This window comes from Gallus gallus, chromosome 3 (assembly GCF_016699485.2).
Source record: "Gallus gallus isolate bGalGal1 chromosome 3, bGalGal1.mat.broiler.GRCg7b, whole genome shotgun sequence".
Taxonomy (NCBI): Eukaryota; Metazoa; Chordata; class Aves; order Galliformes; family Phasianidae; genus Gallus; species Gallus gallus.
The window spans coordinates 44,350,043-44,366,171 of record NC_052534.1 but is presented as its reverse complement, the minus strand read 5'-3'; the positions used below and the strand labels follow the sequence as shown (position 1 = coordinate 44,366,171).

General features: G+C 38.0%; 1 protein-coding gene across 4 annotated transcripts in view; it reads right to left on the bottom strand.

Annotated features, from left to right (window-relative positions):
* PARK2 (parkin RBR E3 ubiquitin protein ligase) overlaps positions 1 to 16,129 on the bottom strand; it is a 680,874-nt gene that overhangs the window by 475,276 nt on the left and 189,469 nt on the right. The window contains exon 1 of one of the 4 annotated variants that reach the window (XM_046939192.1): positions 12,951 to 12,996. The exons of the other annotated variants lie outside the window; for them this stretch is intronic. The gene's annotated coding sequence lies outside the window, so the exon portion shown is untranslated. Of the gene's footprint in view, positions 1 to 12,950; positions 12,997 to 16,129 lie in introns of those variants that run through there. 4 annotated transcript variants of the gene reach the window in all.

Below are 16,129 nucleotides of genomic sequence, written 5' to 3'. Positions count from 1 at the left end.
ATTATGACACCTTATGTGGCAAATTCTAGGTATTAATTAGGTTCAAGCGTATTCATTGTACATCACTTTCTTTTCTTTATTAATTAGTAATTGTTTATGTTCCTGTTAGGACTTTCCTCGATACAAAACTGTTATTATTGTTCACATTTAAGGATACAGCCAGAGGGCACTCATAAAAATTGCACAATTTTGCTCCATAAATCTTTGTATCTAAAAAATTTGCCATCAATCCTGAAAGATCATACAAATTTCATTACTGGGCATCAGTGTTATTAAAGATGAGACTTCTACAGTTGTAAAACTCTGCTGTCATTTTCTGATGGCAATGACCAGTGACAATTCCTCCACTGTAACCGAGAAAAAAGAAACAAACAAAGAGGATGTGGTTAAAAAAAAAAAAAAGAAAAAAAAAGTAATGGATAAATGGACAAAGCTGTATTTTCCAAATTATGTTCTAAATCCAAAAAAAAAAAAAAAAAAACCCAAAACACTGTTCAGTGTTTGTATTAGTCTTAATCTATCAACACTTCAAGAGCTGTGGCACAACAGAGACACACTGGGATTAAGAATCCTCTCCTACCCAGGAGAGGAATATGCAGAACTAAAATACATATCAAATAGACTCAGCTTAGCAAAGCTCAGTACAGACACCGATGCACCAGTTATACAAAAACTTGCTATACTCTTATATAGAAGATGTAAAGAAGACAAAAGGATGTCATTCAGTATTAAAAACTGACTCATCATGCTAAAAAAAAAAAAGCTAATTTCAATCTGTGCTTTACAAATTGCACAAATCTATGTGTGATAGAGATAAAAGCATAGTTATACATATTTAAGTCACACTAGAAGGTTTCTCTAAATGAACACATGCAAATGATGGAAGCCCAGGGGCAGCGCTTCCTTGAACTCAGGACATTTACATAGTTTTCCATCCTAATATTTAATCTAGTATTCAGTAAAACATTGTTAATTACTTTCCTAAATGCCAAATATCCTACGAGATGTCATTTTCCTCAGAGCTGCAAAATCTTCCAACACTTTTCCCACCAAACGAACTGAAACAATTTTCACTGTGCAGTGCTTTTAACTGTAAGAAAAACAGCCAGTTCTAGTTTTCATTTCACTGCTTAATGTAGTTTTTGTAATTAAAACAACAACAAAAAAAAAAGACTGAAATATTACACTTTGACAGGAATAATTTTGGAACAGCAAGGAATAGTGGGATTATGCTGCAAAGGTCTAAAAAAGCACTGGTGTGTTCTGCAATAGTAACCTGATGAGGAGAGGTACTGCCACCATGGATCTCCCATAAGGGTTTATCTACCTCACTGTCAAAGACTTCAAGGGAAAATTACAAGAAAGTCTGCTGACTGCAGTTACAGCAAAATTTGGCCATGGAAGATATTTTTTCTCTTAACTCCTGTAGTATGAGCGTATGGATATTTCATTACCTACTCTTAACAAGATATTTTCACTCTTCTAAGACAGATACATACTTTTATAACACAAATGGAAGCCTCTAGGAATCCTACTGCCCTAGGCCTGTCAGTGTGGTAGCTGTAGCAATGTTTGTCCTCAAACTGCAGCATTCACACTATGAAGTCCTGCCACATCACTCACACAGAACAACCGAATGAAAATTTCTTATCCACATTCACTTCACAGCTGTTCTTCTACATATGTTTATCATGTTCCTTTCCTGATGTTCTCTTTCAAATAAACAGTTCAAGTCTTTTCTCTTAAAGAAAAGTTTTCTCTGGCACCAATGATCATTTTTGGCCATCAGTTCCCACTACAGACAGTACTCTGGTCTGACCTCAAGCACCTCAATATTGTAATATCCCTCCAGTGTATCAGGAAAAGTCAAAACAGCAGCAAAGAAGTGTGGCAGCATATGCAATGTGGTGTAACATTAAAGGATGTAACTCTGCTTCATGGAATCCATTTCTTCCCCTACCCTTGCATTTTGTATTTATTTTCCCACTTGTTTAAATTAGACACATAATAAAATCCCACGACACAAGAATTCTACAAGAATATTGCAGAAACACCTACATAAGTAATTTCTTTTATTGATTTGAACCTTCGGGGTCTATTTCATGGATTAAAATAACACTTAAATAGGGCAGACTACCCCGGCACCAATCAATGTGATTTAACACAAATCCATAGAAGAGGATTGATCTTACTGAGCTTATCTCTAATGTGGTTTACAAATACTGACTCGGTGTGTTAACTTAGGCCCTCTTTGCTCTGAATGTTATTTTTTTGCCTACTGTCATACCAGATGGGAACCCAAGTATTCTAATTTCTCTATCATTTGTTATACATTATATAAAGTTTGAGGGAAGCAGACTAATATCAAAACAGAAAGAATACAGAAGTAAAGAATTTGCCTGAACCAATCTCATATTTTATGACCTCATCATGCAGAAGCTGTCCATCAATTTTGCAACAAGTGATAAATATTAATGATTTTTTTCCATACATCTTATCAAATCCTTTCAATATCAATTGTTTTCACAAATGTTTTCTCATGTAAGCAGTGAAAGCCTCTTCATCAGTCTTTCATCAAAAGCAATCTTGTTCTGATTTCAATCTTATCAGAAAGGCTTCCTTCTCTCCTTTGTTGTTCTTTTTTTCTCCTTTCTTGACAGAAGGTACATGAATATTATTTTACACTTGAATGTGGCTGCATCTCCATTGGTTGGGAAATAAGTAAATCTGAAGGATGTATTGTGACCGTGCAGTGCTCCAAATAACAGGCACATATGCAATGAATCCTCCATATATGATAGTTGCAAAGGAGGAAAGCATGTGAACATGTTCACACAAATGCATTAACATCTCTTTTTACAAGGAATATTCCCATAGCCAAATATTAGAAGAGAAAATGAAGATTTAAACAGGGTACTTATTTCTACGTACCTTTCTGATATGTCCATCAGCCTTGAAAGACAATACGCATTATCAAAATACCAACAAAATGCATAGCTTGTCCTTTTAGCCTCTCTTCTGTGAGGTATGCCTGGCAGAGTTTCCACAGTGGAGCCTGTGATGGGGAACCATCCAAGAAGCAGCCACAAGCTCTCCTGTGTCAGTCACAGCTGGACCCAGCCAGCCATGGATTAGATGACAGAAGCATATGGCATGTCAGAACTGCAGCCAGGCAAAACTGGCTGCATTGCTCCAGTGGCTCCAGAGCAAATACAGCTCCAACATATTTACCAAAAGCTTGCAGTCACTGGTGAGGGGGAAGATGTTCCTGGAGACAGATTGCTGGACTGCACATGACTGAGGAGACAGCTGGAGTTGTGCTGCTGAAGGCACTCTTCAATGTAAAATCACCATGCTAAGATAGGCTATTCATAGCATAAAGGACTATGGCCCACTCTGAGCCATGCCAGGGCGGGGAGACTCCTGATGGACTGCAGCCCAGAGGCATCTCATGCCAGGCCAGTGACATCTCTGAGGGACCACTATCCACAGGCAACCCTTGCCAGGGCAAGGACACCGAGAGCAATTAAGAGGCAAAGGAAAAGCAGCAAGCAAACAGCAGTCAAACAAAAATCATTATATACATGACCAATAAATTAACCAATAAATTTAACTCAGTAAAAATTCCTTGAATCCAAATTGTTTCACCTGCAAGACTCACTTGACTTCTTTTGGGAAATGGGTTGATCACTACTCTGTCTGAAAGCTCATTTCATACTTCATCTAGGACTGTAGGGAAGAAAATGCTTTCTGCAAACACCATATGTTCTCTCATGATAAACCTGGACAGCAACCAGGGTTTTAACATTTCTGGACAAGAACTTCAATTTATACAAATAAATGCCGTTCCAAAATATGGAAAATTTACTGGAGGTTACTTCTCGAAAAGTCCACCACCTGAAAGAAGGTAAAACTCCACAGTGGAATGCCATGGCTGATTGATTCCAGTTCCTTAAGCAATATGACCTGTGACCTTAGCTGTAGCAAACACCAAGGAAGCCCGGTATGCTGACTCTAAGGAGAAAAACAACACAGATTGCAGAGTGGGGTGGAAGTCCTGTGGCCTAACCCTGTGATCATCCTGGGGGATGGAGATTTGATAGTACTACTGAAATTGATAAACTGCTTTGTTTTTCTGAGTCAGCAGTTCTCCACCTTTCTGTCAAAAATGTGCCTTCGGGTAAGGTTTGCAAGACAAAGGTATGTTTGACTAGAGTCACTCAAGCTATACCTGGAAGTAAGAAAATGGTATAAAAATGGCTAAAGAGATAAGCAATTTTGAGGTGGAAGGTTAACATCACAGAAAAGCAGGGATCGGTCAGTAAGTTGAGCCTCTCTCCCCCCTGTAGCAACACCTACTGGATAAGATTCACACAGTTAGTGATACCAAGTGCTTCCCTGGGAAGCATTTAAATCTCTATAAAGTTACTCCATAATTTAAGGCATCTGTCGTTGGCCATCTTTTTCATATTCCTGGTTAACCTCACATGTTTTACAGACAGTGCATTTATCAGCAGGAATCCAAAAGAATCTTTAATCTATTGCTCTAATAAGCTGCACTATTCATTAGTCTAACCATGAGATCTCTCATTGGGCATAGCTAAATTTGTTAAGAGTAGTCATGAGAGATGAACTGGACAGCACACTATTTGTGAATCCATAATCATGATATTCATATATTGAATGCAACTGGACTTCGTGTTGAAATGTGCATCACTCAGCTATCCCCAGCCCCTCCGGTATCCAAGGACAAGTTGGAATAAAAAACGGGTTTATTTCCTGCTAAAGTTCTCTGCCATTTTCATGGAACACAATTCACAGTACACTGATGACAACACAGTTGTCATCAGGAGCTCCTAAAGAACAAGCTGGTATATGGATACATGCCCTCTCCAGTGTAGAGAGAAGGCTGCAGAGCTCCGCATTTTTGACTACTGAAGAATATTTTGATTTGGCCCTACTGAACACAAAGGCAGAAGGCCTGTGTTTGCCAGGAGAACAATGGAGAAAGGATGATGATTTCTTGGGGTTGGTTCTGGGGCAAAGGATTATAGGAAGAGAGAGATACATATAGAGAGCGCATAGAAGGTAATGAAGAAACGAGTATTCACTGTTAACAGAAGGAGCAAGCACATACCAGGTATAAAAGATGACGCAGGCTCTACATTTTGCATAACAAATTTTATATTCATGGCTTTTAGCTGCTTTGCACAAGGTGTACGTAGGTTAAAGTAGGGGTAGAGGGAAGTTAGAGGGTCAGCAGCAGACAAGGAAGTAGAACAGTTATCTCTCAAAAACATCCCTATGCAATCACTCTTTCCTGTTATGCTACCTATCTATATTTATCCCTCATATTTTTTAAAACACTATTCATACATGTCTGACAGGATGTCTACAGGATAGCTCAGCAAATTTGATAAAAACTTTTTCTTAGGTGAGGTGTAGGTACTGTATAGGAAGAAAACAATCATTTTTCTTTGTAGAGAAGGCTTAACTACGTCAAATGCAATCATTTAAGCTATACATGTTCCATTTAACCCTGATGAAAACAGGAAAAACTTATAACTGGAGGCTAGAGACCAAGGACATACGAAGCTTTCTCAAGTTAAAAGTGTAGGTATTAGGTTTGAACTCCCTAAGTGCTTGTAACAGGAAGGCAAATGAATGCTGCCTTAAAAAGATATGTGCTATGCTAAGCTGGTTACTTAATTTTTAGAGGTGTTCCTTAACTGACCATTCCAAATTTTCCTATATGTTTACCTTGAGACTTAAATACTGTGAAATAAACAAGTCCTAGAAATAAAACCATTGTGCAGCAAGTTGAAAAAAGGCTGAAAAGCTTACCATAAACAACTCCCACCCCCACACCCTCTACCCCCACCACTATTCTACAGAAGACAGCAGTCTGTGTTATTAGAGGCTATTTCATAAACCCTCCATAACATCAAAAACAATTTTTAACACATCCTTTCCAGGTTATAGCACACTGTTCTGTTCCTACTTTACTTCGTGACAAATGCAACTTGACAGAAATTTTGCTTTTTTTTCTTTTGTACTACTTGTCTGCCCCTTACTGAGAACACACAGGCTAGAGTGTTTTTAATTCTTTTGTGAAAGAGAGCAAAAAATAGGTTATTCAGGGGAAGCACTCTGATGGAGAGTTTCCTGTTTCTGTTGGAAACAGCAGTAATTGCAAGTGTATTTGTTTTACTCAGGATATTGAAGAGACTTGAGGAAAAGAAAAAAGATCATTCTAAATACTTTGTCAGATGTGAGAAAAAGCTGTTTGTCTTTTGCTGCTCGTATGTAAATTGAATAGGACGCAGATCACATTTATTGGCAGCAAAGAGGGTCATACCCAATATATCCAGAGAGAACATGAGACAACACTCAGTGGATTAAACACAATCAAAACGTGAACCTTTATTAATATTAGAAGAACAGTATATGGTTGTGAACTATATTTTAAACCCTTCACATATCAATTATTATTTTGGAGTCCAAGATCTTTCATAACTAAAGCTCTTAAAAAAGAGCTGCTTAACCTTCCCTCTCCAATACACCAAATACAACAAGGAAAGCATGAGAGAAGATTGAACCAAGGCTGATTTCCTATGGATTTTGGTTTCACAATCCACTGATCCTACCTTTATGACTACGTATCCATAATATATCTTCAACCGTAGCTAGAAAGAAAACAAGAGGGTCTACTGTGTTTTTCTAGGAATATTAGTCACTGACTGCACTTTGTGTTCTAACACCTGGCTATCTTAATTCGTTATGTCAAGTGTTTGTTAGTTCTTTAACTTTGTCACCATGTTCCACAATATGATGCTTTTATATATTTTTATGTCATACAATATGCAATTGCATTTTGCTACGTGCCCTGTGACTTTCCCACAACTGATATGACATCTTATGGAATAATCCATAATCAGTTAATGAATAGTAAACAAACAAAACAGACTTAGAAGATGAAAGCACACTAGGCTTCCCAATTTTAAAAAAAGTAACAATCTAGTCTTTATTCTCAGGCATAATATATGCAGTTCAGAAAATACAGAATCAAGTCTGGTAAACCCTTCAGCTACTAGACACTGCTTGATGCTTACGGGATGTATGCAAACGCCATGTGAAGGGAACTGTAAGGAGAAGAGAGCATAGCAGAAACTCATAGTATTCTTTATAGGAATGTCAGCTTTAATTCTTTTGCCCATGGAAGCTGTAAGAGACTGCTCTGAATGCCATACCTGAGCCCATGTTCTTCTTTTAGCCCAAACACAATCATGCCCACAATATGCACTCTTGTGTTGAGGATGCATGGCTTTAGCCCAGGGGTAAGCTGATGCATTCTGTATGCCTGTCTGTGTACACATCCTAAGGCAACCTAAGGGCAATAGTAGTCACTGCACAGATGCACAGCACCATAAATTACACTTGTTTTTTATGGTAACATCAGCTGACTTTGTTGTTCTTTCTTACACACGTACATCTCCTGAGTCTAAAGTGGTCTCAAAACAAAATCTGAGTACTTCCTAGGGCTAAACTTGATGCGTCCTGATTCTAAGCCATACAGGAAAGTGAATCAAGGCAAAGCAGCAGATCAGATTTAGCTAGCATATGTACACTATCCATACACACAGATATTGCTCAGTATCTTCTGATCATCTTCTTTGTAGCATGATCCAATCTGTGGACATGGTTGTTGGGTCTGTTACACTCATGTCTGCGAGCACTTTTTCCTTCTGTTCCAGTCCTCTTATACACAAGCTTTTTTTCCTATTATTTGTCCAGTACTGGAATTAAGACTGGAATCAAGGCACTTCAATATAAGGGAACTTATCTGATTTTTCCATATCTTCGTTTATGCTCTTGCAGTCAGTAATATTTCTCCCCCCCCCCCCCCCCCCCCCCCCCATTTGACAAGAGCGATTCTCTCCTATTTTAGGGGCAAAGTCAGTATTTTTTTTTTTTAATATTAAAAAATGTAAAATTAGATTATCAGCTCAAGATGCAGCTATTTCTTTCACAAAAAAGTAAAAAAAAACCTTAATCCAAATACTGCATTAGCAACTTTCAGAAATAACAAAATAATTCATGTCTGATTTGATATACAAGAGGAGGAAGAAAAAGGGACAAAGCCAGAGTAACATCCAAGGAAGGGCTTTTCAGGATCAACAGTCCAAGTGGGAAAATGAGTAGATGAGTCAGAAAGAGACAACTAAATGTTAATCTAGAATGCCTGTAGGCATTGTGTTACAAAAATCACAACCTATTATCTATCAAATGTCACTGCAGCTTTGGCAATGTACGTTAATAGGGTTAATAAATATTTCATCTATCTTCTCCATATAATAAAATGTAGAGATATAGGCTATAGTCTAGACCTAGAGGTCTAGAGGTATACTTTGAACATTTGAAAAGATCATAGAGTATACCTCTAGACCTCCAATGTAAATCAGACATCAAATGTTCAACTGACTGCTGAAGAAACACCAAGTCAATTTATAAAAGTAACTGAGATATTTTCAATTCCTGGCCTAATTAACAGGTCTATCTCAGCTGTATACAGGCCTACAGAAGTGACATACAATATATTAAAATTCAAAATATTATTTCTTTAATTTACCACCAGAATAGAAAAAAACTGAATACAACATGAAGATACTAGACCAGAATATACTTCTCTTTAATAAATTCTTGTTAAAAGTTGGATTGGTAAATACATCAGAAAGAGAATTTAAGTTTTCCCCTCTACTCTGAAACAGAGCGTTTGAAATGATTGGTCAAAGTAGCACATTTCTCATTTGAATCTCTCCAAGACTGATGTAATCAAAAAGAGGACAGAAGAAATGAGGAAATAATTTCTATTCCCATGTGTTCTAGCCCATAATAAAACAAGTCATGAAATTTTGTGGAATAATTCATGTACATGATGCCAGATATATAAAAATGAAATTTATTCCACAGGTAGGGCTTTTACAAGTATCTTGGAATGTTAAAGAAATTCAGTAAGTGGCATAAGCTCACTTACAGAGACAGATAAAATCTTTATGCCAAAAAAAAAAAGAAGCACTTTTTTCTCTATTTGGAAAGCAGAATGAAGAAGTTACTATACCATACAAGGATGAGGAAGCAATTTGCGTTGTATTAACATCTAAGGAGGATGTTGAAACATCTGTTACAGTTTAAAATATCAAAAGCCTTGGACAGTCTATTTTCAAGGATTCTAATGAAGCAAACAGTAAAGATCTCTGACTTCCTTATGTTAATTTGCGCAAAACCATGAGGAAAAAAAGCATTCTATTCTGTAACGCTGAAAATGAGTTAGCAAGATAATCTACTTACTCCACTACAAGAGAAACCACCGGCTATCAATCCAGAGAAAAAGAAATTCATACAATTACAAAGGAGGTAGTTTAATTTAAAGTCTTAAAAACAGACATACTATTCATGTGGGTCAACGAGACTTTATGGAAAAGTAGGTTTTGCTAAACAAAGCATTTCTTTTTTCAGCATGGAATGAACAGTTTGGCTGAGAAAAGTAACACCTTTGCCAGCAATGCCAACTTCAGGAGCTGCCCCTCCTCCACACCCTCTGCATGTTTCTGTGCATCATCACAGCAGCTCTTCCAGCACATCCTGTAGAGCTGCCCTCGGATCACAATGAGAAATCTAATCAGAAACAACACCTTTTTTCTCATTATTTTTAGCCCTTTGCACAGTTCCTTCTCTGATTCAATGACAGTTAGATAAACCTTAGTGAAAGGCACACAGCTGCAGGACAAAGCTGGAAACATAAGACAGAAGGTGAAAAGGCACATTCCTATGAGCTAAAGTTGCCACCAAAGCCTCCATTTCAGGGAACTCTCACCTAACACAGAACATGAAAAAAAGAAAAGTAAGAACCTTTCCACAGTCCCTAGTAGTAGGACTAATGCCTTGCTACTTTTAATCAACAGTATGTTAATAAATACACACTTGTCAGATGACATTTCTGTGTGACAAAAGTGAAAAGAATGGTAAACTATATGAGGCAAGGTACCCAAATAGAATAAGCACAACTGCACGGAAGTCGAGGCTCACAGATTAAACGTGTTTCAGTTCAACCCAATCCAACAATGATTCTGGAGAGAATTTAAGGTCTCAGTGAACATTATCGGTTCTACTGCAAAGCTATGAGGTAAGGCTAAACAGATCCATTAAGAAGGTACAATAAAAAGAGGATAAGACACAATTAGGAATAGAATTTTTCTTCTGTATACAGTATATGTGTAGATTAGAATCGGTACAGCATTTATCTCAATTATTTTTGTATCAAAATATTGGAATTAAGTATATAAATAATTCAACTGGTGGAAAAAACAATGTACAAATCATAATGAAAAAGAGAACTCAAACTGTGGAACCCCTCAAAATAAAACTGATATATTACTTAATCCCATGAAGTACAAATGTCAAGTGAAGAACATTTTGAGAAGTCAAACCTTAACGAGAGAAAGACAAAAATCAAATGCTTCTTGCATTCATAGAATCATAAAGGTTGGAAAAGACCCACAGGATCATCCAGTCCAACCATCTAACCATCACCAATAGTTCTCACTAAACCATGTTGCTCAACACAATGCCCAAACGTTCCTTGAACACCTCCACGGTTGTTGATTCCACCACTTCCCTGGGCAGCCCATTCCAGTACCCCAGCTCCTTCAGCCGCTCTTCATAAGGTCTGTGCTCCAGACCCCTCACCAGCTTTGTTGCCCTTCTCTGAACACGCTCCAGGGCCTCGATGTCTTTCTAGCAGTGAGGGGCCCAATTAAAGGCCCATTAATTGGTTCCATGTCTTAAGAACCACTCTGTTAAGAAGTACCTTTAAGTTAGCAGCTAGACAAAAAATGAAGGGCTCATTTTACTCTTACTTACATTAAACTTATGCTAGCATTTCCTTCAGTTGTTTCTATAGACTTGTTAGCATGGCTGAAGTCATGAAAAACCAAATCTTCAAAACAGGTCTATAGAAATTCCTGCTAAGCTGGTAAGGAAAAGAGGTACAAATGTGATCATAATTTGATGAATTGGTTTTCTTTTAAAAGAAATATTACATATTTAGAAGCAATCTAAGTGCATCTGTTAGATATACACAAGCAACAAAAGGATCTGTAACTTTTTTCAATATTACATATCCCTTTTAACAAAGCCAGAAGCATTTTGATGTTTCATAATTCCCCCTAATGTTGGTAATTGCTACAGAAAAAGAATAAATAGATGCATACCTCAACAAAAGTGTCGGTTTTTAGTTTTATTCAGTCAGTGCTGCACAGCTGTTCTTTTCTAACTTCCAGACAGACAGAAGTTCTCATGATCTTTCAATATGACCAAACTGTAGCAATTCAGTTTGGTAACACTAACAAACAAAATCTCACCAGAGAGTCCTGCTCCTGCAAAGGATCAGCCGAATCCTCACTGCAAGGATCATCTCACTGCAGGAAAAACACTTAATAACAAATGCCCCTACCTCCTTTGCTCTGTTACAGTCCTCTCTGGTCACCTAATGAAAGAATCAGGCAAAACCAAACCTGATGCAAATGGAACCATTTGTACTGGATTAGTGTGTTGCACCAAATCTCAGAAGAGCTCCACCTGATCAAGAGGTGAGTGCTTTGAGCACACGGCTAGGAGCAGGAAAAGCAGCAGGGAAATAGCGTGAAGGGTACTGGCTAGCTCAGGGTTGGACAAAATGAGCTACTGCAGTAGCTCAGCCAGGACACTTAACTGCAGTTTCTTATCAATATGATATTCACTTTGCTCTTTGCTTCCACTTACTCTGTGAAGAAACCACTCTTAAGTTCATAAACAGACAACGTTTTGGCTTCTAGAAATGGCAGCTCTGTTTGCCTGTTCAGAGCAGAGGAATCTTTTACCATCATCAAAAAAACAGCTCAGTCATTAAACTGAATAATGGTGCTTAATATGTGCATATCCTTTAACACACTGCACTGACTTATGCCTCGTTAGGACCGTCAGGGTGACAGCAGATCTTTTCCAAATACTCTACCAGTTTTTCAGGATTCTGCTGTTGTTCAGAGGTGAAGCTCCAAACCACTGGGGCTGCCCACTGCTCTAGGCCCCTGCCCATACCATCCCACACTCCCTGCCACTCAGCATGACGGTTTGAACACCCCATGAACATTCAATATTCTTGAGCTATTGTAATTAGCTCTTGAGGTCTACAAAAAGAAGAAAAAGTGAAGGGGAGGCTGAGGGATTGCTGGAAAGCATCCTCCTCTGTCTCCCCCATAGCTGGGCTCCCCGAGGGTACAAAGCAAAGGGTGAAATTACTAATACTATCAACAATATGGTTTCCATGGCCTAAAGATGAGTGTAATGCTGAATACACACAAAACAACAGCTTCTCCACTGCCAATTTTTATCTTTATATTAATAAATCAAGGTCAGACAGCATAGGAAAATAAAAACCTTAATCCAATCCACAGAGATGACAAACAATATGGAAAGGAAAAATAAGTAGGAAGCAAGTTGCTACATAATATGGTTCCATGAGAAGACTCTCTAAGAGCTCTGTATATTGGCAAAAAAAAATTAACATTATCACCAGCAATTATTAAGCTATCACAATACCCTGTGTTAACAGAGTCTGGTCACACCTGCTGTTACCTAAACCATTTGAGCCCCACATTGGGCAGCAAATGGACTGTCGTGGTTTAACCCAGCAGGTGGCTGAGCAGCTCACATTCATTTGCTCACATCCCCCCTCCTTCTCATTGAGCTCGGGGAGAGAACTGGGGGGAAAAAAGGCAAACAAACAAACAAAAACAACAAAGTAGACTGAAATAAAACTATTCACTAAGATTAAAAAAAAAAAAAGGAAAAGGATAATAATTATGACATATATAAATACATATAAAAGTAGCGATGTAGAAACAATTGCTCACCTTCCTTGACTGATGGCCAGCTAGCCCAACCCAACCACTGGAAGAGAGAGAGATGAACTTCAACTCCCTTCAAAACTCCTTCTGCATGATGTCATACAGCATGCAACATCCCTTTGGCCAGTTTAAGTCAGCTGTCCTAATCCTGTTCCCTCCCAGCTCCTTGGGCCCTAAGAACGGCCTCCGTTCTGTACAACCCTGCTTACCAGAAACCATAAACGTCAGTGTGTTATCAGCATTGTTTTTCTCCTAAAATGAAAACATAGCATCATACCAGATGCTCTTAAGAACACAATTCTGTCCCAGCTGAAGCTAAAACACACATGTGAACAAGTTTAACAGCAGCTACACTACTGTTTGTGTAACCTCTTTAGACTTGTATTACTCCATTGACAGAAGAAACTGGATAGAAACTAATGTTTTCTATATGCATATATTTGAGGGGTTTTTTTTTTTTGCTATATCTAAAGCAAATAATTTAAGAAGGCTAATGCAGAAATAAGAGTGCTGTATTTTTACCTATTCTATGATGCACAATATTCTTAAATTGAAGATATAAACTAAAGTCTGATTACAGATTGCAGGCAACATGAAGTTACAAGGAAAATGTGTGGTTGGTATCAAAATAAAGAAAGAAGAGTGCATTCTGTAACCTAAGATATATTTTGTAACCTGACTCCCTGTATTAGAAATAGTAATATTTTTGCCTGTAACAGCAGCAGGACCAGCGCAATGGGAGGTTATTACAAAAAGAAGAATGCTCACCTGTCTCTGAAGATCTAGGCTCACAGAAAAACTCTACAAAGGAGGAATCTCCAGCAAGAGATCCTTCCTCAGCGGCAGTCAGCCCTTAAATGAGGTCTAAGATTGTAGAGTTGAATTGCATCCAGCTGTGCTCCCAGGGCTGACTGGGTCTCTTCTTCCAGGTGGCACAATTAGTGGCTCAGGCCATGACTCAGCATTTACCATACAATGCCCCTACCAAAAATGAACTGATTATATGGATCCATATCCTTATTCCCTACTTCTTGAATCATTTAGAATCACCTATCTTTCTGCTCCAGTGTTTTTAACTGCTTTTTGGTATTAAATTAGCTGTATATTTTGTGCAAGAGCAACATATAAATATATCTTTGTACATGAAAAAAATTTCCACCTTCCTGGCATAAACCCTTGACATTTGCACTCAGTGTGATTCAGCAGCATGAGACAACATCTACCCTCAATTTCCTTCCCATGTACATAATTATATTAACACACAGCAATTTAACACCGTAAGAGAAAATGATCCCAAGGGCTTTCTGTAGCTGGAGCTCTCCTTGTGCCTAGAAAAGAGTAGAAGTTTCTGACTGTACATCATGATTTTATTTACAGTGCAAGCTCTCACTGATGGACTTGGAAGTAAAAATAAATGAGTCCCCATACTGAGCTCCACGCTGCCACAAAGTAGTAGCCACACCTGCAACTGCCTGAACCAAGTTGAGGTATGTTCTGGTGAAACCACCCCAAATGTGCATACTTGTGGTCAAGAATTTAGTTAGGAATCCACAATTTTTAACTCATTCTCTAGAATGGCAGGATCCGCTTGTTTCTGAGTTCAGTACAGTTTCAAGGAGCTACAACTTAGCTAATATAGGGTATTGCTCACAAGTTATGCAGGGTTGAAGATAGCTGAGAAAGTAACATCTGAAAGAATGAAAAACTCAACTATACCCTTTATTCTCCCTTTTGAAAACGTTCTCTTGGAAAATGTTTTACGTATATTTTTCTAGGCTGCTGTGTGCATATCACAACAGGATCCTCAACAGTGCATATCAGTAACATGCATAAATAGACAGATGACTCTTAACATACTGAAAGCATTGTAGAACTGCTCATCTCCATGAATTCAGAATAGATCTGACAGAAGAGAAAGGCCAAACAAAAGTCTGAGAGGAACTGCTTAGTTTTTCCTATCCTTTGGACTCAAAGACCACAATTCTGGGACCTACACCGATAAGAGACGCACATCTATGTATATTCTCACAGGGAGATTTGCCTGGACAGCTAAAGATGTATATACACGTATACACAACAGTGTATATACAAAGCACTTCTTTATACCACCATAACACTGTAACACTTAGGCTATAGTCTGGACAAGAGCTGTAAGAGACTTGGCAGCTCAGGACAAAAAGGATATAAACTAATCCAGCTAGAATCACAGAAAACTTCAGGATACCTGTGGCATAACGCATGACAAAGTAGGATAAATGCAGCATATTCTAAAAGATACCATTAAAAAAATAATGATAACTTTCAGGTCACCCCTTTTATGTCTGCTCTAAAGATTAGTGACAATAGTTTGAATCAAAAGATGATGTTGATTGAAGACAACTATATAAATAAAGACACAACTACATAAATAAAAACAATAATATATGTACATTACAGTTAAGTAAAATCCCTCCCTCTGTCCAATGGGCCAGAAGTTCAGTCCAATTTTTGCTCAAGACCTGGAGTAGCAATGAAGATGTTCAGCTTCTCATTTTTCTCGGACTATGGAAGCGTACCTTAAATTTGGTTCCCATAATACTATATTTCCTTGACATCAGCATGAAACATTATAACTTTAATATGTCATATTCCATACACGTTAGATTATTTCACACCACATCTACGCAGTTCAGGAATGCTTCAGAAATCTCAGTATTTAATTTGAGAATAATAATGCTTTATGATTTCAATCACACTGCTGAGAAAGACTCCAGTTTATGCATAAAATTGACTCAACAAACCATGAGACTTATCGTAACTGATGTAGACAAAATAATATTTCACTAACCCCTCAGTTCCATCCTTGTCATCCCACTGTACTCTTACTTCCCCTTAAAAAAAATACAAATTAATGCACATTTTCCTGGGCAAATACATGGACAGATTTACAGGTCTTTTGTGACATCATAGCCACTGACCCACTATTTACATAAAGACGCTTGAGGTTGCTTTATATTTAAAACATCACTGAATACAAGTAGGGGATTGTGGTCTGCAAGACACAAGGCAATCACCATTTGGAGCTCCCTGAGATGCAAAAAGATAAGAGATTCCTATCATCAAGGGTCACACAAAAAGTTACACCGAGGGTCACAGCCAAGTGCTAGAAATAATCTGTTGCTTCAGATATGATATACTTCACAAGA